Source organism: Bos taurus, chromosome 5 (genome assembly GCF_002263795.3).
Source record: "Bos taurus isolate L1 Dominette 01449 registration number 42190680 breed Hereford chromosome 5, ARS-UCD2.0, whole genome shotgun sequence".
Taxonomy (NCBI): Eukaryota; Metazoa; Chordata; class Mammalia; order Artiodactyla; family Bovidae; genus Bos; species Bos taurus.
In genome coordinates, this window is record NC_037332.1 from 62,370,555 (window position 1) to 62,395,498 (window position 24,944).

The 24,944-nt window shown below is 42.5% G+C and overlaps 1 long non-coding RNA gene across 1 annotated transcript in view; it reads right to left on the bottom strand.

Annotated features, from left to right (window-relative positions):
• Positions 1-3,857: 3,857 nt before the first annotated feature.
• Positions 3,858-24,944, bottom strand: part of LOC132345398 (uncharacterized) — a 185,644-nt gene continuing 164,557 nt past the window's right edge. Inside the window, exon 3 of the long non-coding RNA XR_009494744.1 lies at positions 3,858-4,155. This is a non-coding gene — a long non-coding RNA (uncharacterized lncRNA). The remainder of the gene's footprint in view (positions 4,156-24,944) is intronic.

Here is a 24,944-nt window from a genome sequence, read left to right on the forward strand (position 1 = left end):
AAATACAACATGAGCAAAGAATGGATTCAAACTTCTCAGATACATCTCCACACCCAAGTTTCCAAAGCTTGAGAACAGTCCAAACTTTCTGGTGTTCCTAGTTTTCATATTTTTCCCCCGAAGTCTTTTTCTGTTTTTCTCGGTAAGAATTCAATTCCTATACCACTTTCTTATTTAAAGAGTTGGGTTTTATGTGTGTTATGACAGTTAAACATTCCATCTTCTTACAACTAAATATAAAATCCAATAAATGGAGGTATGAATTTTCACAATTTCACATTAGAATGCATCTGCCTTTGGTTTCATCAATTTATATGTGGTTATTTCTTATCATAAATAGGTTCTGAGCTGTCAGAATGATCCTTTTCTTCACACATCCCCCAAACAAAAATTTTGCACAGAGCTATCTATACCCCCAAGAAGCATGAAAAATACAGGTTTCTTGACAAGGAAGAAAACATGATAATTGATGACTAAGATAGGCTGCCCTTCTCTGGAGGTTTTTAATTACCACCTTTCATTTACATAACACTTGAAGCTCTTCCAAGAGCTTTCAGGTACATTATCACATTTGTTCCTCAGCACAACCCATTAGGAGGGAGATCGAATATTATAATCATCACTTTCAAGAATAAACCACTAAGAATGAGAGAGGTGAAGTGATTTGACGAGGTCACACAGCTTGTTATGGATGGAGTTAGTGCTAGAACTCAGGACACCTAACACCTCATCAGGTATTTCCTACCATACATTCCTTCCATAATTCCACTGGCTAGAGAGATCTGGTATGGCTCCTCTTAAAGACCTAAGGAGTGTGTAGCTGATGGCAAAGTCAGTGTAACAGTTTCTTTTATGAGCATTTGTTATCTTTCCACTGTACATTTCAAAAAACTATGGTTTGAGACAAGAGGTGGGATTGTGCACATTCATTCCAGAAAAAGCCTCTTGGCTTTAGAGTCAACTCAATCACTTGGTAGATAAGCATCTATAAGTCTCATTTTCCTTAAGCATCAAATGAGCATGATAATAGTACCTATCTCATGGAGTTATTCTGAAGGCTGGAAGAAATGATGCATGTAAGGCACTTGGCATGATGCCTGGTATATAGTAAGTGCTCAATAAGTGATTGCTGCTATTTCTAGGGTTGCTGTTGTCACCATCATTGTCATTATTAATATTATAGATCATGATGTGTGTAATTCTGAACTCTGTGGTAAGATTCTCCAAATACTGCCAAGCTGTCATTTGGGGGTTACACTGGCCTGTACTTTTCTGGCCCTTACTCAAATAATAAGGTTTGCAATTCCATTGACTGGGTGTGCTAATCAGAAGCTTTATAAAGATTTCTCTTGTCCATTGAGGCCACTAAATAATCTCCACAAGGGTCAAGCTCTATAATCACCCCCGTGGTCTCACAGATTGTACAAGTCAGCACTTACAGCCATGATGGAAGATCTATGGTGAAATAAAATGAAAAGTCTAAAGACCCAAAATCAAACTTATCTGTGGTCTGGTTTATTCTTTCATCGTACCCAATACTCAACTTTTATCTACATAATAATTAAATAATAAGACATTTTCTTAACCAGCATCCTGCCCATTTTTAAATACATCCTTTATTAGATAGTAGAGCTTATAAAATATTCATCAACACAAGCTACTGCAGTTTTTTTTTTTTTTTTTTCTGCTGACCTAACCTCAGAGCTGCTCAAGTGGAAATTAGATTTCTTTGTTAACTCGCTGAAACTGTCTGCATTTGCTAGATTTCCTAAGAAGCAGGAAAAAAGTAATTCTGTAGGATTAATAAGGGCAACGTATATTCTTATTCCAAAAAGACACACAAAAGGGGGACAGAGATCCTATTCAGTGAGGATAATTGATATTGTAGCACAGCGTTCTGCCTAACCTCATTGTATTTTGAATAGGTGCACAGCTTCTTTGAACCCTCATCAAGAATAGCTGTGGGTCTCTTATGTCTTACCTTGAATTAAAGAAGACTTTTAGAGACCTTGTGAAATATAAGATACTCATAATGTTAATCAGCATAAATAGACATCTGATTGCACTCCCAAAAGAACAAGAAAGAGATTTTGTCATTTCATAGATTTTGCTCCTGACTTAAAAGTAGGAAAATCTAAGAATTGTTATTTATCTGCTCTTTGCACACTCACACCCATAGTCCCTATTCTTTCCATGCTCTCTCCTTCCCTCAGTGCCTTTTGCTCCTTTACTTCTCTCTCTTAATTAAAAAGTTCAAGCTTCCAGAAGATTATTGGTTTGTTATTGACTGTCTTGCTTGTTTTTCTGTGATGATTATAAAGCCAGGACCTCAAAGTGCCCTCTCTGTAATCCCATATCTTCTTACCTTGGCATCTTGGTTTGGATGCAACTTTGCTGCAGACACTCAGAGACTCACTTGATGAGACTGTTCATCAAAACACTAAAAATAGACTAAAACCCTCAACTTCATTACACAAGTCTCTGACTCCTCTACTGTAAAAAAATGCAGCCTGCCCCCTACATGGAACCCCTCACACATGCCCAGTGTCTCAACTGTGATATGAGACGAAGTGAAGTTTCCCTATTTTAATTAGATTTAAGTTTCTCTCATTAGGGAAGAAGGAAATCTGCTTAGCATTTACATTACTGAAAAGAAGGCAACTTTGAGCCACACAGAAGAGCTTGAAACCACCACTCCCCTTATATTAATAATTATTGCAACAACATTTTCTTGCAGAGATGTGTTTCTTGCCCACTCAGACATTAATTTTATGATAATTGAAATTTATGCTATTGATATTAAGAAAATTGAACTGTGTGAAATGAAAATATAATACAGTATTATTGTACTAGTTTTCTGTTTGTAATTTAAGGTCTTCAGGGCCACATACCAATAATCTGCTTGAAAATTTTCTATCTCTGAAGTAACCTTAGCAACAGGATAGCATTCAAGTGGTACTTCCATTGACATACTTTCTATTTGATTAGACTGTTTATCTTAGGATGTTTATCTTAAAATGGAAGTGACGGTAATGGTCATGCCCTCCTGTTCTTATTTCCCATCTCCGTCCGCATTTCTCACATTGCTCTCCCTCCCTCTCACCTTAAGACATGGAGAATCCATGTCAGTGGTTTCCACTAAGTAAGCCCCAAGCTTTTTGGAAAGTTTCACTCATTACACCAGGTAGAAAATCCAGGTGCTGTCCAAGCATTACCTCCACTTTGTCACCATAAACAACCTCAAGCAATGAGCCTGAAGTTTTCTGAGTGAAGCTGAGGAGATAACCTCATTTCTGAAGAAAGTCCAGAATCCTATGGGCCTAGCCTGCTCAGTTAGACCTCTGAACTTTGACACATCCATCTGGTTTCGATGATATCTTGACACCCAACCCAAGATCTAAGACCATTAACCATGATGCTCAAGAGAAGGCTCTACCATCCTGTCCAGCATCAGACACATCTGCCCTAAGAAGAATGCTCTAATTGGAATCATAAATTGAACAACAATAAAGGAAGAGTTGACGCCATCTGCTTCTTTTTCCTACTGTATTCAATAATTAGGCTTCTCCTCGCCTCACATTTTTTGAAAATTCTGGTCTTAATCTTTCACCGTATAACTGAGTTAGAATTCTAATTCTATATTTACAATAGTATTCACTAAACTTTTGGTTTGTATTTTATAATTTCTGAATTCTTGAAATGCCTAAAAATCAACATGCACATTGATTATAATATTTCCTTCTTTTCTAAAATGCTATTACTAAATCAATAAGTGTATTAATCTACATCATCCTGAACACACTAAAATCAAATTCTTCCTCTGGGTAATATCACAGCCATCTATATCAACACCTAAATGTATGCTTATCTCCCAGGATACTTAAGCCCTACATGTTTTATGATGAAGCCACTCAATCACTCTGTAAATTCAGTCTCTTTATTGGACTCTGTGGCCTATCCAGTTCTCCTTATCCCCCAAATCTTGAGAAATACATCCTTACATCCCAGTAATGGTAACTGGGCTCTTACCTTGTCTCACTTCCTTTAGCAACATTCTCCCACAACCACCTGCTTGTTCTGCAGCCCCTGTAAGTCTGTCAATGCACCTTATCTCTGCTGAGTATCCATCAGGTGTCCTGTGCTCTCCTGTGTATTCTGGGGCACAGAAAAAAAGAGACCTTATTGAACTTTGCAATGTTTACTTTTATTTTTGATGTTTCTCTTGTTTTCGCTTTGAACTGATGTGGCAGGGGGGATTTTAATCTCTACAGCACTTGTGTCCTCTTAAGAACTCTGTCTTTGGCTTATTACCAGATCTTCATGGCATCTCAAGCTACTGGTTTCTTGAGTCACTCACTGTTATCTCTATCATGGCCATGGCGGCCTTCAGTGACCTTGGCTGGGGCTTTCTCCTACTTCCTGCTGATGACTATTGTATCATCCTTTGTTTGCCCTTGGAGATCTATTGGATTTTCAGGACTGACACTGGCCTTTTTACCCTGGGAAGTCTTGGTTATAAGGATTATCATTGTTTCATGAGCAGATTGAGTGAGGGAGATCAGTGTAGGAGTTCAAAAACATAAAATAATATCACAGGGACCTTGAGGAGGCTATTTAATTTCTCTGAACTTTATTTTCATCTATAAAATGAGACAATAATACCATTAGTATTATATGAGGATTAAATAAGAAAATGATGTAAATATCTGATTACAGTTTCTATCATACTAGCATTCCATAATATGTAGAAATTATTAGCTATTATTATTAGGTGACATGCAAAGACAGAGAGCAAGTGAGTGATCTAATTCTAAGCCATTCACTTGCCCGGTTTCATTTTCAGAGCTGACCTAATGGCACGGATCTGTTGTCCCACATAGAAATCTCCCCATCTGGAGCTCTCTGATCACCATGGAATAACATGGGCCTCTCTTCCCTTTCCTAGAAGAAAAGTAATCATGGGAGAAACTAATTAAACTTACTTTGTATTAGTTATACTGAGGAAAACTTGGATCTACTGGAAGAAACAAAAAGTGACTCAAGAAAAAACTGTTCTAATCATCTGCGCTGTATGGCAATGGAACAGACCATTGCATAAGATGGCAAGCCCCTCATCACTGAAGATGTTCAAGCTCAGATAGATGTAAAGGGTTAAGAACTGACAGCCTAATCTTTGTTTCTTTCCAATCTTGAGATTCTAAAGATTAGGAAACAAGGCAGCCTCTCAGAGTTTATTCACTCATTCAACCTTAACTTTCAAAGAATACAGCACAGCTCCAAATTGTGGTTTGATTTGGAGATTCAAAAGCACTTTGTTTAAAACCACTGTAGAGGAGAAACCATGGTATAAAATTGAATCACTATGCTATGTACCTGAAACTAACACATTGTAAAGTATACAATTTTTTTTAATGGTTTAAAAAATACAAAGAAGAGCATTGTGGTGATAGCTCCCTTCCTAGAATAGGTTGTATACCTAAATTCCTTTTTTTTTTTTATTTTTTTTTTAAACTTTACAATATTGTATTAGTTTTGCCAAATATCGAAATGAATCCGCCACAGGTATACCTGTGTTCCCCATCCTGAACCCTCCTCCCTCCTCCCTCCTCCCTCCTCCCTCCCCATACCCTCCCTCTGGGTCATCCCAGTGCACCAGCCCCAAGCATCCAGTATCGTGCATCGAACCTGGACTGGCGACTCGTTTCATACATATTATACATGTTTCAATGCCATTCTCCCAAATCTCCCCACCCTCTCCCTCTCCCACAGAGTCCATAAGACTGTTCTATACATCAGTGTCTCTTTTGCTGTCTCGTACACAGGGTTATTGTTATCATCTTTCTAAATTCCATATATATGCGTTAGTATACTATATTGGTGTTTTTCTTTATGGCTTACTTCACTCTTTAAGGCAATTAAGAGAAAGGTCCAAGGTTCTTCCTGAGCCTTTTGGGGCTTGTTGTTAGCCTGAAATAATCCACATGTCAAAGAGATGCATTTTGAGGTGGCAAGTTTTGCTCGCTTACAAGAACAAGAAGCCAAGGTCCCTACAATGACCTACAAGGTTCTATGTGATCTGGTCATGCATAAGGTATCTGGCCTTAGCTCCCACCACTCTCCCATCCATCAGCCAAACTGGCTGCTTTGCTGTACAGACACTCCCTTTCCACAGGGCTTTTATACTTACTGACATCCTTTCCCCAGATCTCCACGTGGTTCACTCTCTCACCCTCTCCAGGTCTTTACTCAAATACCATCTTTGCAGTGGGATATTCTCTGACCACCTTCTCTAAAATTTCAACAGTGTCCACTTCCTCAACTTTCCCTAACCCCATCTTTGCTTGATTTTTTCCCCCATAGCTCTTATCACTATACAGCATGTTAAACATGTTACTTTTCATCACATTGAATTGTCTGGCCACACACACTAGAACACCAGATCCACAAGGACAGAGATTTCCTTTGTTTTGTTTACTGCTGCGTCTTTAATGCCTGGAACGATGCCAAGAACATAGTAGGCGCCTAATGAATCTTTGTTGGATAAAGGAGAGGAACAGAAGGAGCTCAGATCTCCGACCTTGTGGAGCAGACCTATCACCTTAAGCTCAGAGAGAACCACTATTTTAATAAGTTCATTATTACATTCTCCCTTTGTTACAGCAGCCAAAGCAATAGTGAATGCAGAGAGAGTGATTCTCCTTCAGCAGAGATGAAACAAGCCTCCTTTCCAGCATCATTCATAACTTCCATGGGGTGCTCTTCTGATAGGGGATAAATTCATGAACTAAGACAGACATGGCTCTCCCTTCACAAAGTCTACATTTGAATAAAGAGGAAGGCATTGATCACATAATCGCACCAACAAGAAGTTGCAAGCAAGCGAGACCAAAGAGAGGTGGCCAGGAGAGCCAATAGAGGGAAGATGTGACCTGGTGGGAAAGCCTTAAGGAAAATAAACATGGAGGGTGGACTTCCTTGGTGGTCCAGTGGCTAAGACTCCATGTTCCCAATGCAGGGGGCTCAGGTTCAATCCCTGGTCAGGGAACCAGATCCCACATGCCACAACCAAGAGTTTACATGCCACAACTAAGACCCAGTGCAACCAAATAAAACATACACACACACACACACACACACACACTCGTGTGTGTGTGTGTGTGTGTGTGTGTGTGTGGAAAGCTGATATGTGAAGGGTAAGGAAGTCTTTCTTTGGGAAGGAGGAAAGGGAAGAAACTTCCAGGCAGAGGTAACAGTATGTGTCAAGTCCCTGTGTTTGGAGGAAGTGTGGCAAATGTAAGAGAAAGAGGGAAGTTTACTGGCTGGAGCAGACTGTGGAGGAGAGGCGGGTGCTGTCTGAAGGAGCCGAAGAGATAAGAGTTGAGGACTTTTGACTTTCTATCATGAACAGTGCAAGTCCAAGATGTGCTTTAGGCAGGAGGGCAGGTGACATGACTGAAACAGGCCTCCTGGCTTTCAGAAATGTCCTCTGGACCCTCAGAGCCCCCTCTCCAGCACAGTCACTCCCCAGCTGCCCCTGAGATGAGGATAGACTGAAAACCTTTGGAATGGGAGCCTTGATTCTGTTACAGCTCTTTCATTTGGCGCCTCACAAATTAGTTGCAAGAACTTGCCCTGGAGACAAGGGGATGTAAATGCAGACGATGTGGAATTGTAATAACATAAACATTATGAAACAATGCAAACCAGTTGGGCCCCCTGTGGAGAAATATTCCCCGTGCTCCTTTCCGAATTGTCTTTATGGAAATTTCATAAAATTTGCCATTATTAAAACTGAGCAGCAATTATTTCTTTCTTTGGTTCATCAGTTGTGGGAGGAAAATTAATTGCGTTCTCCTTCTTTTCTGGAGTTCATCAGCTAGGAATGAGGCAACGAGGATTGACAGGCCCAGGCCCTCTGTTGATGGAGAGAAGGCAGGAGAGCCTGTGGGATGTTATCACAGATGTGACTTTAGAGGTGGGAGCGGTTAAGAGAGTGGTCGTGGCAGATGTGGCCGCGCTAACAAGTGTGCTCAGGAAGCCCAAGTCATTACGGTGTGTTGACATAACATTTGCCAGCTTCACAGGGGCCATCATTGTAAATTAGATTTAATATTGATCAGGCCATTCTCCATCAGGGCCAGGAGAAAATTGGACACAGAGTTCTTAGTCAAAATTGGCTCTTAAGATTCTGCTTTCTAATTACCATAGAAGAACAGAAAACCGGGGCCTGGCTGGCTGGCCCAGCATGGCAATAACTGCTCTCCTGTCCCCTAAGGGCTGTGCAGAAGTGACAGCAATTTCCGCTGTCTCTCCATTTTCTATCCCAGCCCGACTCTGCTGTGCAGCAGCAGAGCAGAGAAGGAAGGGTGAGAAGCGGGATGTGGCAAAGAGACGAGGGGGCTTGCAGGGTACAGACGGCTGTGCTTCTCTTCTCAGTTGTCACCTCAGAAAGCTGAGAAACTTTTTAAAGAAATTTGGTTTGCCCATAGTCTAAATAAGTTATGTGTTGTTTTTCTTTTTAAGTCCACTCAAAGTTAGGAGTCTGGAGAAATTGCCAGTGTACCTCCCACCACCACTGGCCTACCTTGACCCTTTGAGGGAACGTGGTGGACAAGCCTGGTTTAAATCCTGACCTTTAGAGAAGCCTGGCGGGTTATAGTCCATGGGGTCACAAAGAGTAGGACAGGATTGAGAGACTAAGCATGCACTCAGTTGACCCTCTGTACCATCTGACATTGGGCAGATGATTGACATCTCTGAACTTCAGTTCCTCTACAAAACAGAAATCATGATACTACCTGTCTCAAAGGGTTGTAGTAAGGACTAAAGGGATAATGAATTAATTAGGCATTCAGCTAATATCAGCTATGTTTTTCAGTACTGTTATTGTTATAGGCTTAATATTGCCCTTATTATGATATGATTTGTTCTATTAGACAAGAATATTAATGCTAATAATAACAATAGGAGCATGACATCTAATTTTTTACTTTAAAAACAGTGACTGGCCAGGACAACTCCAAGAGAAGTATCAGAAAGCAGTTCCAAGGCCATTTTAGACACTTGTGCTTCTCTCTACCAATTCCAGCTCCAATCTAGAGGCTTTCAGAACCCCCGAACTTCAAGTTTCTCTGTTTGACATCTTTTCCCTGTGAGCTTCAGGAGGACCTAATACTTCTCAAGACTTGTCCTCACCTTTCACGGACTTCCCAGGCAGGGAATGTACTGGAATCAGAAATCACATCCCATTTTCTTTGGATCTCTTAACACCTTACACAGAACTTGGCCCATAAAAACTAGGCCAGTACTAAGGTGAAGCAAGGAAGGCTCCCAGGGCGTAAAATCTGAGGCTGTAATCATTCTCAAGCATAGCTCTACACTTTCACGACCCTGAGAATTAGCACTTCCTTAAATTTTGTGCCCTAGAAGCCTCCTTTATGTCCCCATGGTCCTGTCTCTGCTTAGAAGAGATGTTTATCAAGATGACATGAATAGATGAATGATAAGAAAAGGATTTCCCAACTGTTCTATAACCCTAACCCCCAGCCCTGGGCACCCAGATGCTACTGCTGGTTTGCTGACCTGGATACACACAGGAAGAAAAGATTTTGATACAAGAAAGTTTTTAGAAATCTGCTGTACCAATAATAAACACAAAGTACCTGATTTAGTATTTATTTATTTGGCTGCATCAGGTCTTGGTTGCAGCACAGGGGATCTTCCTTGAAGTGCAAAGGCTCTCTTGTTGTGGTCCACAGGCTTAGTTGCCTTGTGACACGTGGGATCCTAGTTTCCTGAAAAAGGAATTAAACTCACATCCCCTGCGTTGGAAGGCAGGTTCTTAACCACTGGACCACCAAGGAAGTTCCCAGAGTACCAATGTTTAAAAAGCAGCAGTCCCAGGTTTATCTTACCTGAAAAAAGCTCTTCCTCTAAGCTTCATCAAGTTATTGCTCTTCAGAATTAATTACAAAACTCCAGTCCAACCAGAAACATCTGTTGCCCGTTAGTAAAACACTAACCAAGGAACTGAAAGAAAGCAGGTCCCAGGAGTCTTAGGTCCCCAATTTATTAATTTACAAAGCTTGTTTCCTCCTGCTCCCTCAAATGATTTCCAGAGAGTCAGGCAGGTCTAAAATCTCTGTGGGATTTTACTCTCTGTCTCCCAGGACTATTTCTTACACAACCGACACCTTTCCATAGGAAAAAATATATATATTTCTCTTTGTACCTTTTCATTCAATTCCAGCTTCTGCCTTCAACTCCAAAAGCTTTCTTCCCTTGAAGCCATAAGTCTCCTAATCCATCCTTCCCGATTCTTATTTTAGTGAGTTCATCTACTCTTGGAGACCAAACTGCAATTGTGGAATTTGTTTATGGAGTCAAACCATGCACTAAAAATGTTCAGAATTTTATCATAAGCACAAGGTACATGATAAAATATGTATATATGAAAAAGCATCCAGATGATGATAAACCACTAAAATGTCAACCATTTGTTGTGTATTTAGTATGTGCCAAACCTTTTGGGAGAAGGCAATGGCACCCCACTCCAGTACTCTTGCCTGGAAAACCCCAGGGATGGAGGAGCCTGGTGGGCTGCAGTCCATGGGGTCGCTAAGAGTCAGACACGACTGAGCAACTTCCCTTTCACTTTTCACTTTCATGCATTGGAGAAGGAAATGGCAACCCACTCCAGTGTTCTTGCCTGGAGAATCCCAGGGATGGGGGAGCCTGGTGGGCTGTAGTCCATGGGGTCGCTAAGAGTCAGACACGACTGAGCAACTTCCCTTTCACTTTCCACTTTCATGCATTGGAGAAGGAAATAGCAACCCACTCCAGTGTTCTTGCCTTGAGAATCCCAGGGACAGGGGAGCCTAGTGGGCTGCCGTCTATGGGGTTGCACAGAGTCGGACACGACTGAAGCGACTTAGCAGCAGCAGCATCAGTGTTGGGCTACAAGGGTTACTAAAGCTCTGAGGAGCCCAGGGCCTGACTTAGTTATATACTGAAGTGGACATCTATCATTTGTCCCTACCCAGCATCCATCCCCTTGTTTCTAGAAATGGTGCCCCAATTATCTTTGAGAAACCACTTTTCCTCCTCTCTCCAAACATATGTAAGGGGTTGACTCAGCCTGTTGGTTTCAGAGATGGGTATGGGTCAGAGTTCTAACTAATCTGAACGGTTCACATCCTAGCGTCTGTGGTTGCCCATGTGTGGACATGCTGTGAAAGTCAGAGGGATGGAAGGTAGACCCAGACCATGAGTCGGAGAAGTGATTCCTTCTCTGCACAGGATGGCCATCAGCTGAAAGTTACTGAATGGTCACTTTGCTTTCATGCAGCAAGATCCCACCAGTAGAAAGTAGACTTAGAGCTGGGGCAAAAGATTCCAGAACACCTTATGTGGACTTCTGGAGCCATCTCTGCCAGAAGTTGAAATTTGCAGTTACATAAAACAATTTGTTTTCACTTAAGCCAATATGATACATGAGACATTCATAATAGCCTGAAAAGTGAAAGTGTTAGCCACTCAGTCATGTCCGACTCTTCATGACCCTATGGACTATAGCCTTCCAGGCTCCTCTGTCCATGGAATTCTCCAGGCAAGAATACTGGAGTGGGTTGCCATTCCCTTCTCCAAGGGATTGTCCCAACCCAGGGATCAAACCCTCATCTCCTGCATTGTAGGTAGATTCCTTACCATCTGAGCCACAAAGAAAGTCCATAATAGTCTGATGCAATGGCTGAAGCATTGACTTAAATCAACTGGAGGGACATCCCTTGTGGTCAAGGGCTTAAGAAACCGCCTGCCAATGAAGGGGATAGACCTTCATTGCATGTCCGGGAAGACCCCACATGCACTAAGCCTGTGCACCACAACTACTGAAGCCTGCACACCTATAGCCTGCGCTCTGCAACAACAGAAGCCACCAGAATGAGAAGCCCATGCCCTGCACGAAGAGTAGCCAAGCTCGCCACACCCAGAGAAAGCCTGAGCACAGCAACCAAGACCCAGCACTGCCAAAAACAAATAAATAAATTTTTTTTTAAAAAATCATTGGCAAGTAGTGACTGCCACAGTAACACAACCACTTGGCTCAGACCAGGACTGCCACTGTTTTCACAATCAGATCTGCCAGACAAGCACCCCAGTGACTAGTCCAAATTGACCCCAAAACAAGCTACTGCAAGTATCTTTATTCATTATACCTAAGTATTTAGGGGATGGTTTGGAGCAGATCCCATCCCCTTTCAGAGACAGAAATACCTTCCTGATGGAACTGACCTGCAGCTACGAAAGCAAGGTTTTTGTCCACCAGTTAAATACTTCAGCGGTAAGAGCGAGGGCTCGAAGACAGGGGTGTTTTATTCTGCATCTGAACGGTGGAGATTAGGTGTGCTGTGGCTTCACACCCAGAAGCTGCAGGGGCTAATGAAAGCTGAAATGAGGCAGGAACCCGCGTGCTAGGCAAGGGGAAATGGATGAACTTGGGAGAGTGGCTACTGTGGGGAGCCTTTCCCAGGCAGCACCTCTAATTGTATGAGCAATAAGTACGACACCACAGAGGCTGGAGGCTTGGCAGAAGCCGAATGTTGCCTAAATGAGACTGTACCAAGTTTCTAAACTCGGTCTTGGTCAGTAAGACCTGACTGGTTCAAAGATAGAAGCATTTACATAAATCTTCGGCCTTTAGAGCAGATTCCATAAGAAAGCTCCAGAAGCACCATGATAGGCTAAGAAGATGAAAGCACTGTTAAAGGACCTGCAGGCAGATGTAGCTCAGCCTTCGCTGATGTGTTCACCAGATTTCTGAGCTCTATTTAGACTCCTCCAAATATAAATCTTTTCTTCCTCTTTGCTTCTTCAAACTGAGGCATCTCCTGCTGAACAGTGCTAGGGAGAGGCAATGTTGGACTGAGTAACACATTTTTAATGATATGAAACAAAGCTTTAATCATCATAGTTATTTACAAAATAATGTCTTCCTTGCATTTGGTTTAATAGCACTTTGTCCACAGCTTTCATCAAAACAACTACCCGTTTGACTTATTGGAAGATTATATGAAATGTCAGAAGAGCTCCCTGGACTCATAAAGTGCTTCCTCGCCAATCAGGATTTTAATTTTGGATGGAGAAAGAATAAATACAATAATCATTGAACACTGTGACATTAACTGATCAAGACACCCACTTCCTTTGAATTATCAATTTCACATTGGCATAAAAAATAGATCAGTGACAATTTAATCCCACATCTGGTGACCTTTAAGTAATGCTGTAACACTTCACAGCTTTGTCATTAGCATGTCATCAGCCTTCTCTCTGAAAGAAATGATACCTAAATGCTTCATTTTAGAAATGTCTCCAAAGTTTGCTAATGCTTAATATCTGGTAACAAATCTAGAGAAGTATAAAGGACCCATACCAGGCAACTTTGTCAAAAGCAATCTTCAAAATAATCCTATTATAATTTACCACATGAGAGACATTGGATAGTCAAAAAGCTATAGAACCACGATATGCATTGTGTTCCAGGGGAGACCTGCTCACAGCCACGTCCTCCTGGTGGGTAAGGATATTGGTGCCAGCACTGTGGGACTCCATCAAGATTTCAACCATATACCCCTTTCTACTCAACAATTCTACTTCTAGAGTTCTAGTCTACTGAACTATTTATACATGGGCACAAAAGACTGTTCATTACAGCACTGTCTGTAATATCAACCATATCCAAAACTGTAAACCTAAGTCTCTTGTGACTCAGCTGGTAAAGAATCCACCTGCAGTGTAGGAGACCTGGGTTCAATCCCTGGGTTGGGAAGATCCCCTGGAGAAGGGAAATGCTACCCACTCCAGTATTCTGGCCTGGAGAATTCCATGGACTGCATAGCCCATGGGGTCACAAAGAGTCGGACACGACTGAGAGACTTTCACTTTCAAATTTCCTTTAAAAGAGGAATGCTTAAATAAATTGGCGCACCTGCATAATGGTGTATGATGCAGTCACTAAAAAGGAATGAGCTACCATATACGCTGACCTCATAAGTTCTTTGTGCTGCACCATTAACACCACATCTAACCTATCAAGAAGTTGTCTTGAACTCATTTTAGACTATGACCAGAATCCAACCACTTCTCACAACCTCCTGCGCACCCATCCTGATTCAAGCCACCACTGTCTCATTTAAATGACCACAGTCACCTCCAACAGGTCTCTCACGTCTATCTTCTCTCCAAAAAGTCTGTTATGAACATGGCAGCAAAAGTCATCTCGCCAAGTGTCATTCAGATCAAGTCTCTTCCTAACAGCAAAACCTTACAGTGACTTCCCATTTGACTCCCCATAAAAGCCAAAGTCCTCACAATGGCAATGAGGTTCTTCCTGATCAACTCATTCCCTCCACCCCGACAATTACTTCTATGTCTTCCATTCTTCTATCTGCCACCCCCACCCCCACCCCCCCACTCTGCTTTAGCCTCTACTTCTTTCTATTCCTCAATCATGCAGAGTCCTTGGGGCCTTTGCACTGGTTGCTCTCTCTGTCAGAAAGCTCTTCCCCAGATACCCACATCCTCATTCCCTTACCTTCTTCAAATCTTTGTTAAAAAAGCAGTTTCTCAAAAAAGCACACTTTGAAAATGTTAGTCACTCAGTCGTGTCTGACTCTTTGTGACCCCATGGACTATAGCATACCAGGCTCCTCCATCCATGGAATTCTCCAGGCAAGAATACTGGAGTTGGTAGCCATTCCCTTCTCCAGGGGATCTTCCCTGACCCAGGGATTGAATCCAGGTCTCCTACACTGCAGGCAGATTCTTTACTGTCTGAGCCACCAGGGATCTTGATCAACACATATAAAATAACAAAGTATCACCCCCTGGCACTACTAATCCCATTTTCCTTTCCTCTATAGCACTTATCTCCTAATTTACCACATAATTTACTTACCTGCTATATCATTGCTTACAGTCTACCTATCCCTCTCTCCACTAGAATATAAACACCAAAAAGCAAGAATCTTTGTCTGTTTTGCTCACCAATATATTGCAAGAGCCTTGAACAGTACCTGGCACATAATAGATGCTCAATACATATTTCCTGAACCAATGAATGCATGAATATAATAAAATTATATTCATAACAAAATGCTTTATTGAGCACTTATCCTCTTATAAGCACTAAACTAAGCACTTAGCATACATTATGTCATATAATCCTTACATAAATACTAGGGAAATCAGAAAGGGCAGAAGAGAGGGTAAGGTATTATAATTCCTGTTCTGCAGGTGAAGAAAATGAAAAACCAGAAGGTTAACAATCCACAAAGGTTACATTCTAATAAACAGCTGGATGACTGAGAGGAGGGGAAGGAGGTTTGAATGCAAGTCTGTCCACCTGCTAAATGGGGGATTTTAACCACTTTGCCCAATTGCTGCTCCGAATGGAGCCCAACCAATTAAAACTCTATGTGCATTCATGCTAAGTCACTTTAATAGTGTCCAACTCTTTGCGACCCAATGGACTGGGGCCTGCCAGGCACCTCTGTCCATGGGATTCTCCAGGCAAGAATACTAGAGTGGGTTGCCATGCCCTCCTCCAGGGGATCTTCCTGACCCAGGGATCAAACCCACATCTCTATGTCTCTTGCATTGGCAAGTGGGTTCTGTACCACTAGCGCCACCTGGGAAGCCCTAAAAAGCTACATATCCACTCAGTCTCTTGCTCCATCCTCTTTAGGTTTCCATAGTACCTATTAGGCTTCCCAGATGGCTCAGTGGTAAAGAATCTGCCTGCCAATGCAGGAGATGTGGGTTTAATCCCTAGGTCAGGAAGATCCCCTAGAGGAGGAAATGGCAACTCACTTCCCTGAAAAAATTCATGGACAGAGGAGCCTGGTGGGCTGTAGTCCATGGGGTCACAAAGAGTCAGAAAAACAACTGCTGAGCATTTCTTCTACTACTGCTACTAATACCTATTATTTTAGACAAATGTTACTAAATTAAACATGCTTCAACTTTGTTGATGCTTACTCCTTGGAAGAAAAGTTATGACCAACCTAGATAGCATATTAAAAAGCAGAGACGTTACTTTACCAACAAAGGTCCATCTGGTCAAGGCTATGGTTTTTCCAATAGTCATGTATGGATGTGAGAATTGGACCATAAAGAAAGCTGAGCACCAAAGAATTGATGCTTTTGAACTGTGGTGTTGGAGAAGACTCTTGAGAGTCCCTTGGACTGCACGGAGATCCAACCAGTCCATCCTAAAGGAAATCAGTCCTGAATATTTATCGGAAGGACTGATGTTGAAGCTGAAACTCTAATACTTTGGCCACCTCATGCAAAGAACTGACTCATTTGAAAAGACCCTGATGCTGGGAAAGATTGAAGTTGGGAGGAGAAGGGGACAACAGAGGATGAGATGGTTGGATGGCATCACCGACTCAATGGACATGAGTTTGAATAAACTCCGGGAGTTGGTGATGGACAGGGAAGCCTAGCGTGCTGCAGTCCATGGGGTCACAAAGAGTCGGACATGACTGAGCAACTGAACTGAACTGAACAACTTTGTATACCTAAAAATGAAGTGTGGTCCTGGGTAAGATAATGGATGAGGTCATAAGTCTTTAAATTTCCTTCAAGCTTGTGATTTTATCAATATTAAGTTGCAAATCACACTTTGCTTCTGGGAGTGGTGCTTTGCTTTATTTTCACTCTGAGGAACTGTATCTCTCCCTCTTGCCCAACTATTAGCTGTAGTCATAAACAGCAATCAGTGGAACATGAGGGTTTTTTATGAGATAGTTAATTCCAATGTGGCATTCTTTGGTATTTTGGAAAAATTTTAATGTCAGCAAATTTGCTTTTGGATCTGCAAATATGATTTTGTTCTAGATGCTCCTGTTTTATGAGTGAGATTAATTTTACTTAGAATATTGCTAGAAAGTAGACTCTCTTAAATTTAGTATAATATGTCAATAAATAATTTCTCTCCAATAAACTAAATGAATTCTGAGTTTTAAAAACATGGGTAAAGTATCTAGAATCTAAGTGGTAAAATTAAATCGGAAAGTTTTAAAGAGGAAACACCCTTATTGATTTTTTTTAGAACTTTTCTAGGATCAGTGATGTTAATGCTAATCCCACAACTCTCAATATTAATTTGGAGAGCTCACTCCATGAGTAACAGAGCAGATTCTGTGGGTGCCCCACCCATGCCTTCTGAGCTATGTCACTTCCTCCACACAGTCTGATTTCTGATGGCAGCATTCATATCTTTTGCTTCAGAAGATTCTTTGGCCTCCTATGCCTCTTCTACCCAAGCACACAGGCCAGAGTATCAAGAAATGTATACCCCTGGGAACAGCTCTCAATTACTGGGGTTTAGTATACAAAGAACCCACCCTCACAGGATGACTCTGGGGTGCCTTTCCTGCACTAGCTCCTAGTGTGTCCCAGTGAAGTTCCAGGGGTCACCTGCCTGACAATATGTTCTTTATTGGCACCTTCTTTTTCCTATCTCATTTCTCCATTCCCTACCCACTGTTACCTGGGACCAACTTTCCAGTAATTTACTTGCATTTGAATCCTTATGACAGGATCTGCTTCCAGAGTAACTCAGTCTAAGACAGCTACCTTCATTTGGGGCTTAGATGTAGGTCTTGGGAATAATAATAATACATTCTTCCTTCTTCAGAAAATATATGTTGACTATCTACCATGCTCCAAGGAAAGACAGGGAAGCCTGGCGTGCTACAGTCCAGGGGGTCGCAGAGAGTCAGACACGACTGAGTAACTGAACAAGAACCATGTTCCAGGCATACTTTTTGTCACTGGAGATTCAGCAGTGACCTAATAAACAAAAATCTCAGTTTTCATGGAGTTTACATTCTTGTAGGAGAAATAATAAATGAAATAAAAATATTGTGTAAGATAGATTATGATAAGTGCTATGAGGAAAACAAAGCCAAGGAGTGGAATAGGCAGTGCCAGCTACTGAGGTGTGCGATTGCAAAAATGTGGGCAGTGAAGGCTAGACAAGAGAGTGAAGTGAGCAAAGACCCGAGCGGGTGGAGAACAAGCCAGGGAAGAAGAAGCTTGCCTAGGCAGGAGGAAACAGGCACAGCGGGGGCCAGGCCTGGGATGTTGCAGAAACATCAGGGCCACTGGAGCTGGAACAGGGGCAGGAAGGGAGAAAGTGGTAGGAGATGAGTCATTTCCATTATTGTAATTATCTGTTGTTAGTACTACTGCTTAATAGGTATGTGTTGTTGTTTCCACGTTTTAGTATGAAAATTACAGAAAGGTTGAAATGCGTCACAGTGAGCACCCATGTACTCACCGCCTGAATTCTACCATATTTGCTCTACCTGCTTTTCTACACATCTATCCTTTGACTCATCTATCAAGCCATCTTTCTAATTCATCTCAAAGTAAATTATATGTAACAAACATAATCATAATACAGACATTGTTTCTAAACCTGACAACAGCCTTGAAATGTAGATGCTGTATCCCTATTTTACAGATAAGAAACCTGAGACTCAGAGAGCTTGAATATCTCGGCTAAGGCAGCAACACAGGCACTGCTTCAGTGATTCTAGTCTGAGTTTGCTCAATGCCAGCACTCACATTCTTTCCACTACCGACACATTTGCTGCTCTCGGCCAAGAAATTCATACTGAAGAATGGACAAGGAGTTGGTAAGCAGCCCTGCTCTTCTCTGAAGGGAGCTGTTTCCCTTCCCTATTTCCTCTGCATCTGAAAGACAGAGATCCAGTGATGTGCTGGTAAATGTTTGCTGCTGCTACTGCTGCTAAGTCGCTTCAGTCGTGTCCGACTCTGTGCGACCCCATAGAAGGAAGCCCATCAGGCTCCCCTGTCCCTGGGATTCTCCAGGCAAGAACACTGGAGTGGGTTGCCATTTCCTTCTCCAATGCATGAAAGTAAAAAGTGAAAGTGAAGTCGCTCAGTCGTGTCCAACTCTGAGCGATCCCATGGACTGCAGCCTACCAGGCTCCTCCGTCCATGGGATTTTCCAGGCAAGAGTACTGGAGTGGGGTGCCATTGCCTTACCAATCAGCTATTTGCATGAGGATGGAGAGAAGGGGGAGGCCCCAGTTCGCAATCTTTTACCAGTTCCTGAGATATAAGTACTCCTACCCTGGCTGATCTGAAGCCACCTAACTGGGGTCATTTTGTACGCTCTTGTGAGCTGGTGCAAGCCAGCTCCAGCAGAGCATTGCAGTTGCTCAAGCTTACACTGCGGACGACAAGTACCACTGGCCCTTAGGACCAGCTCACATTCGGGATCACAGCCCATTGCCTGTACCAGAGCTCGGTAAATACAAGTAGTGGTGGTGAGAAGAGAGATCTGCACCTTTCCACCCACATCCACACCCAGCATCACACATCTGCTCACACATACGCACACACATTTTCTTCCCAGGGTGGATGACAGAACATTTGAATAATGAATATGGGACACTATATATAACACACTTGTGTAAAGCAAACTTCACCACAGAAAGTAACTAAACTCCTTTCTCCGTACAATTTCTAGCCTTTGATCCACTGCTCTTGCTTTCTGTCCCTCTTGTCTTTGTTTGTTTGTTTGTTTTTTCACCACTCCTGCTCCTCCCTGTACTGCTGACCATGATTTTCTTTGGCAAGAGCACTCATGATGTGCTGAAACCAGAGAATATCATATTTCATATGGGTTGAGGTTATAAATTAAAATATGCTTGCTCTTTGGGAAAAAAATCTATGACCAACCTAGACAGGATATTAGAAGCAGAGACATTACTTTACGAACAAAGGTCCATCTAGTCAAAGCTATGGTTTTTCTGGTAGTTATGTATGGATGTGAGAGTTGGACTATAAAGAAAGCTGAGTGCCAAAGAATTGATGCTTTTGAACTGTGGTGTTGGAGAAGACTCTTAAGAGCCCCCTGGACTGCAAGGAGATCCAACAGTCCATCCTAAAGGAAATCAGTTCTGAATATTCATTGGAAGGACTGATGTTAAAGCTGAAACTCCAATACTTTGGCCACCTGATGTGAAGAACTGACTTGTTGGAAAAGACCCTGATGCTGGGAAAGATTGAAGGCAGGAGGAGAAGGGGACAACAGAGGATAAGATGGTTGGATGGCATCACTGACTCAATAGACAGGAGTTTGAGCAAGCTCCAGGAGTTGGTGATGGACAAGGAAGCCTGGCGTGCTGTAGACCATGGGGTCGCAAAGATTTGGACACAACTGAGCAACCGAACTGAACTGAACTGAGGTTATAAACCACTAAAAACACAGACACTCTGCCCTGAGAAGCTTGCTTTTCTTCCTCCTCGAGCTTCCTTTCTTGGCCGAAACATTTGCTCACCTTCAAAGCATTTCCCAGAGTTGCCCTGGAAAAGATTCTGCCTGTTTCCTTTCATCACGCCATCACGCCACCTGAAGCCCGATTCTTTTTGTCTCCCTGCTCGATGCTCCTTTTTGTCTCCCTGCTCGATGCTCCTCCCCAAACTGTCCTCTACCTTCTTCAACCAAATTCTCCTCTGCAACCTCTTCCCAGGAGCCTCACACACTTAAGACAAAGCAACTGATCCCGTCACTTAAAGCTCCCTGACTCAGACCTGACTGAGGCTATTTCCACCAACTTTGGTAGGTCAGTTCCAGAAGCTTTATAGACAGGCTTCTCCAAATTGAACCCCTTAGTCATTTCCTCCTTCCCCACCTCACCCACCTCTCACCCCAAATCCCACCTGCTGCCATACTCTTGCCCCATTCAGGCCACATCCCCAACAGCCTGCAGTGCAAATAACAATCAGTGCTGGCAGAATCAGCACGGACAAAATCTGATGTTTAACGACTTCAAAGCATTTTTATAGTACGGCAAATCCCATTACCATGCAACAAAGAACAGCTAATTGTTAAGAATTAATAATGAGAAGTAAGTATAGATAATGGTTTAGCTGACACTGTCATATTTTAATACACTATGTCCTGAAATATTTGTGCCTTTGGGTTGTGAATGTGCTATTTTTGTCACTAATAGGCCTATAGAAGCCTTGTGGAAATGAGAAGTTTCCTCAAAGAAAGTTATGCATTCTGAGATTTCTGTGATAAGGGGAAGGGGTCAATGTGCCTGTAGTTTCTGTGCTTCATTAAAATTCTGCTTCCGTACTGCATAATGTGAGTAATATTAATTTTCTAAACATTCGTGTACAGCGGCTGCTAACTAATTTCCATAACAGTGTTCCTATTCTACAGGCATTTTAAAGAGGGGGAAGGAGATGACGGTTGACTGTCTGCCAAAAAGAAAGGCTTATCCTAACCTCCTCTGAATCATTCCAGGTCAAGAAAAGGGCCACATTAGAAATGCTATCTCTCCGCCCATGAAGACCTCTAGGGTTCGACAAGCTGCCTGGGTCCCAGGGCTGACACACCTGGAATAAACTGTGGGCTTATTCCAGGGCTGCATCTTTCCTCTAACATTTCTGTGATGGCCCAGTTCATGCAACCTGGACTGGCTGCTAATATAGGCATGTCTGAGCCCCAGTCAGACTGAATACCAGCAGCTTCCCCTCCCATCCTGGTCCACAACACTGAAGTCCCCATGAGCCAGGCTGCAGTTACAGCAGTCCAAGCTGGCACTTGTGGACACCATGTTTTCGGGACTTGCCTCAGGGCATCCTCCACCGAATCTCCTCCAGAAAACACAGGGATACCCGGGCACATAGTCAGAATATAATTTTAAGAGTTTTCATTATATGTTGATACGTTCTCAGATTGGACTTCTGTTTTCTGCCAAGATGAAGAACAACTAGTGTCATGAACATGAACAATTAAATCTCCCCCTACTCTCTCCATCAGTCCTGTCCTTTTGGACAGTGACCCCCAACCTTTTTGGCACCAGGGACCAGTTTCATGGAAGAAAATCTTTCCACAGATCGGGGGCAGGGAGGGAGATGGTTTGGGGATGATTCAAGCATTTTACACTTATTGAACACTTCATTTCTATTATTATTATTATCAGTTACACATCAGATCATCAGGCATTGGATCCTGGAGGTTGGGGACCTCTGCTTTTGGAGATACCATCCAGTGTTGCATCCATCACCTCTGCAACCCATCTTTACCTTCATACTCCAGCCCCAACTTGTCTCTCTAATCCCACCTTCCACTTCCATTTCTGACATGCTCAGCAATCCCACCACATCGATCTACTTGACCACTGCTCCTACAAAACCGTTCTTAAATTGTCATCTCTGGCTAGATAACCTATCCTTTTTAATCCCAGTAAAACTTTACTCTTTACCTTTTTCTAATCACACAAAGCTGTTCTCCTCCATTTTCAAACTGTCGTCAGCTTTTGTCTTTACCCACCAATTGAGACTTGTCATGATGTTGGCTGGTTGCTGGTCTGGTTGATTGGTCAATTACATGCAGATCTGTTTCCTTTGCATCTTTGTGATGCTTAGAGTCAGTGAGCCTGGGTTTTTAATCCATCTTTATATACATTGTGCTCATAATACCACAGGCACTAAGGAAATTCTTGATGAATGGAATTTATCCTCAAAATGAGCCTGCACAGGATATGTAAAAATAAGTGACCATAAATTTTGTCAAGTCATATACAAATATAACTAGAGCCAGATCAGGGAAAACTAAACTTGCTTCTATTCTGTATGTCTCCCATCCAAAAACTGGCTACTGTTTATCAATCAATTATCATCCATATAGATTAGCCAGTGTGGGTGCTCCAGAGAAATAGACCCAAGAGAGTTGTTGTTGTTCTGTCGCTAAGTCGTGTCCAGCTCTTTGTGACTGTATGGACTGCAGCACACCAGACTCCTCTGTCCTTCATCGTCTCCCGGAATTTGCTCAAATTAAAGAGATTTATTTTAAAGAATTGACTCATGCAGTTATGGAGGCTGAGACGCCCCACGATCTGGTACCTGTAAGCTGGAGACCCAGGAACTCAAGTGGTGTAGTTCCAGTCTGAGTCCAAAGGCCTGATAACTGGAGAACTAATGGTATAAATTCCAGTCCAAGCCTGGAGTCCTGAGAATCAGGAGCGTCCATGGTGTAAGTCACAGTCCAAAGCCTGGAGAAGACCAGTGTCCAGCTCAAGCTGTCAGAAAGTAGGACAGTGAATTCCCTCTTCCTCCACTTTCTTGTTCTATTCAGGCTCTCAACAAATTGGAAGAGAACCACCTGGGAAAGGCATCTCCCTTACTTACTTTCCCAGTGCAAATGCCAATCTGATCCAGAAACACCCTCATAGGCACAACCAGTAATATTTGTGTCAAATACCTGTGCATCTATGATTTAGTCAAGTTGTGCATATGTACTCAGTCACTCAATCATGTCCAACTCTTTGCGACCCCATGGACTGCAGCCTGCCAGGTTCCTCTGTTCATGGGATTTCTCAGGCAAGAATACTAGAGTGGGTTGCCATCTCCACCTCCAGGGGATCTTCCTAACCCAAGGATTGAACCCATATCTGGCACTGGCAGGTGGCTTCTTTACCACTGTGCCACACAGAATTAATCATTAGAGCAAGTGTTTCATATAAGTCTATACTAATCCTCACCAACAACCCTACAAGATGTATATTATTATTACTGTTCCATTTTACAGATTATGAACTGAAGAACAAGAGAGGGGAAGTAACTTAACCTAAGCCACACAGCTAGTTAGTGGCACAGCTAGTGAGGGACTCAAACCCAAGTCTGGGTAGCTCCATAGTCTGTGCCTCTGCCATCCCCTCTACTAATTCTTAGCACAAAAAGGGTACCCTGCTGCCTCACTTCACAAAGCAATCCAAAGGAAGAATTAGGAAAATAGCTGAGGGGTTGCTACTTTCCAGGGGATCTACTTCTCAGGGTAGTGTGGACAGAACAATTAGAGCCCAACCACCATAGATAAATATTGACTGAATAGTGTTGCTAGAGAAAGGCCATCATGGAGGTTCATACATGGCTTCCTGGACCCCAGGAGAAGAGACCTCTATATTTATGCTGGACATTTTCCCTTGTGTTCTCTCTTCTGCCTTCCTGACCCATCCTCCACACCCTCCTGAGTTGGCTCCACCACTCTCATTCTGCTCTCGTTATCATGAAATTGTTCCTTCCCCCTTTCATATTTCAACATTTACACAGTCAGTCCCCAGAGTCTCTGCCTTCTCAAAAACTGTCAAACTCATCTGAGATACAAAATTGAAACAATAAACCAAAATGAGGATACAACTCAATACTGAAAACTCCACATGTGACAACAGTCAGAAATGCAAAATTACTGTTCCCAAGTCTGCTATCATTGAGGATTCTATGACTAAATGTTTTTGCCTTAATTCTAAATTTGGTACTGGCCTCAACACACACTAAAATGGGCAGAGACTTTCTGCAAACAATCTTTCTTGGAATCCAAAGCAGTAACTGATGTTAATCTCAACATGGGAGCTTCAAAGTCATCAACAGAGTTGGAACAAGACTAAGTTTCAAGTAATAAAAGTGAGAGATGAACGCCAAAGTCTTTTGGTGAAATCTCTATCAGTCTTGACCACTAACTGAGAGGTGAAGGATTATTCTATTTTTTTAATTGACTGCCTTTTTAGAATGGAGAAGGAAATGGCAACCCACTCCAGTGTTCTTGCCTGGAGAATCCCATGGACGGAGAAGCCTGGTGGGCTGCAGTCCATGGGGTCGTACAGAGTCGGACACGACTGAAGCGACTTAGCAGCAGCAGCAGTAGCCTTTTTAGAATACATATTTACATACTTCTTTATTTGGCCTCATCAGGTCTTCATTGCGGCATGCGGGATCTTTGATGCGTCATGTGGGGTCTCACGATGCAGCGCACAGGGACTATCTAACTATGGCATGCAGACTCTCTAAATGCAGCACGCATGCTCCTGAGCACTAAGACTCAGTAGCTG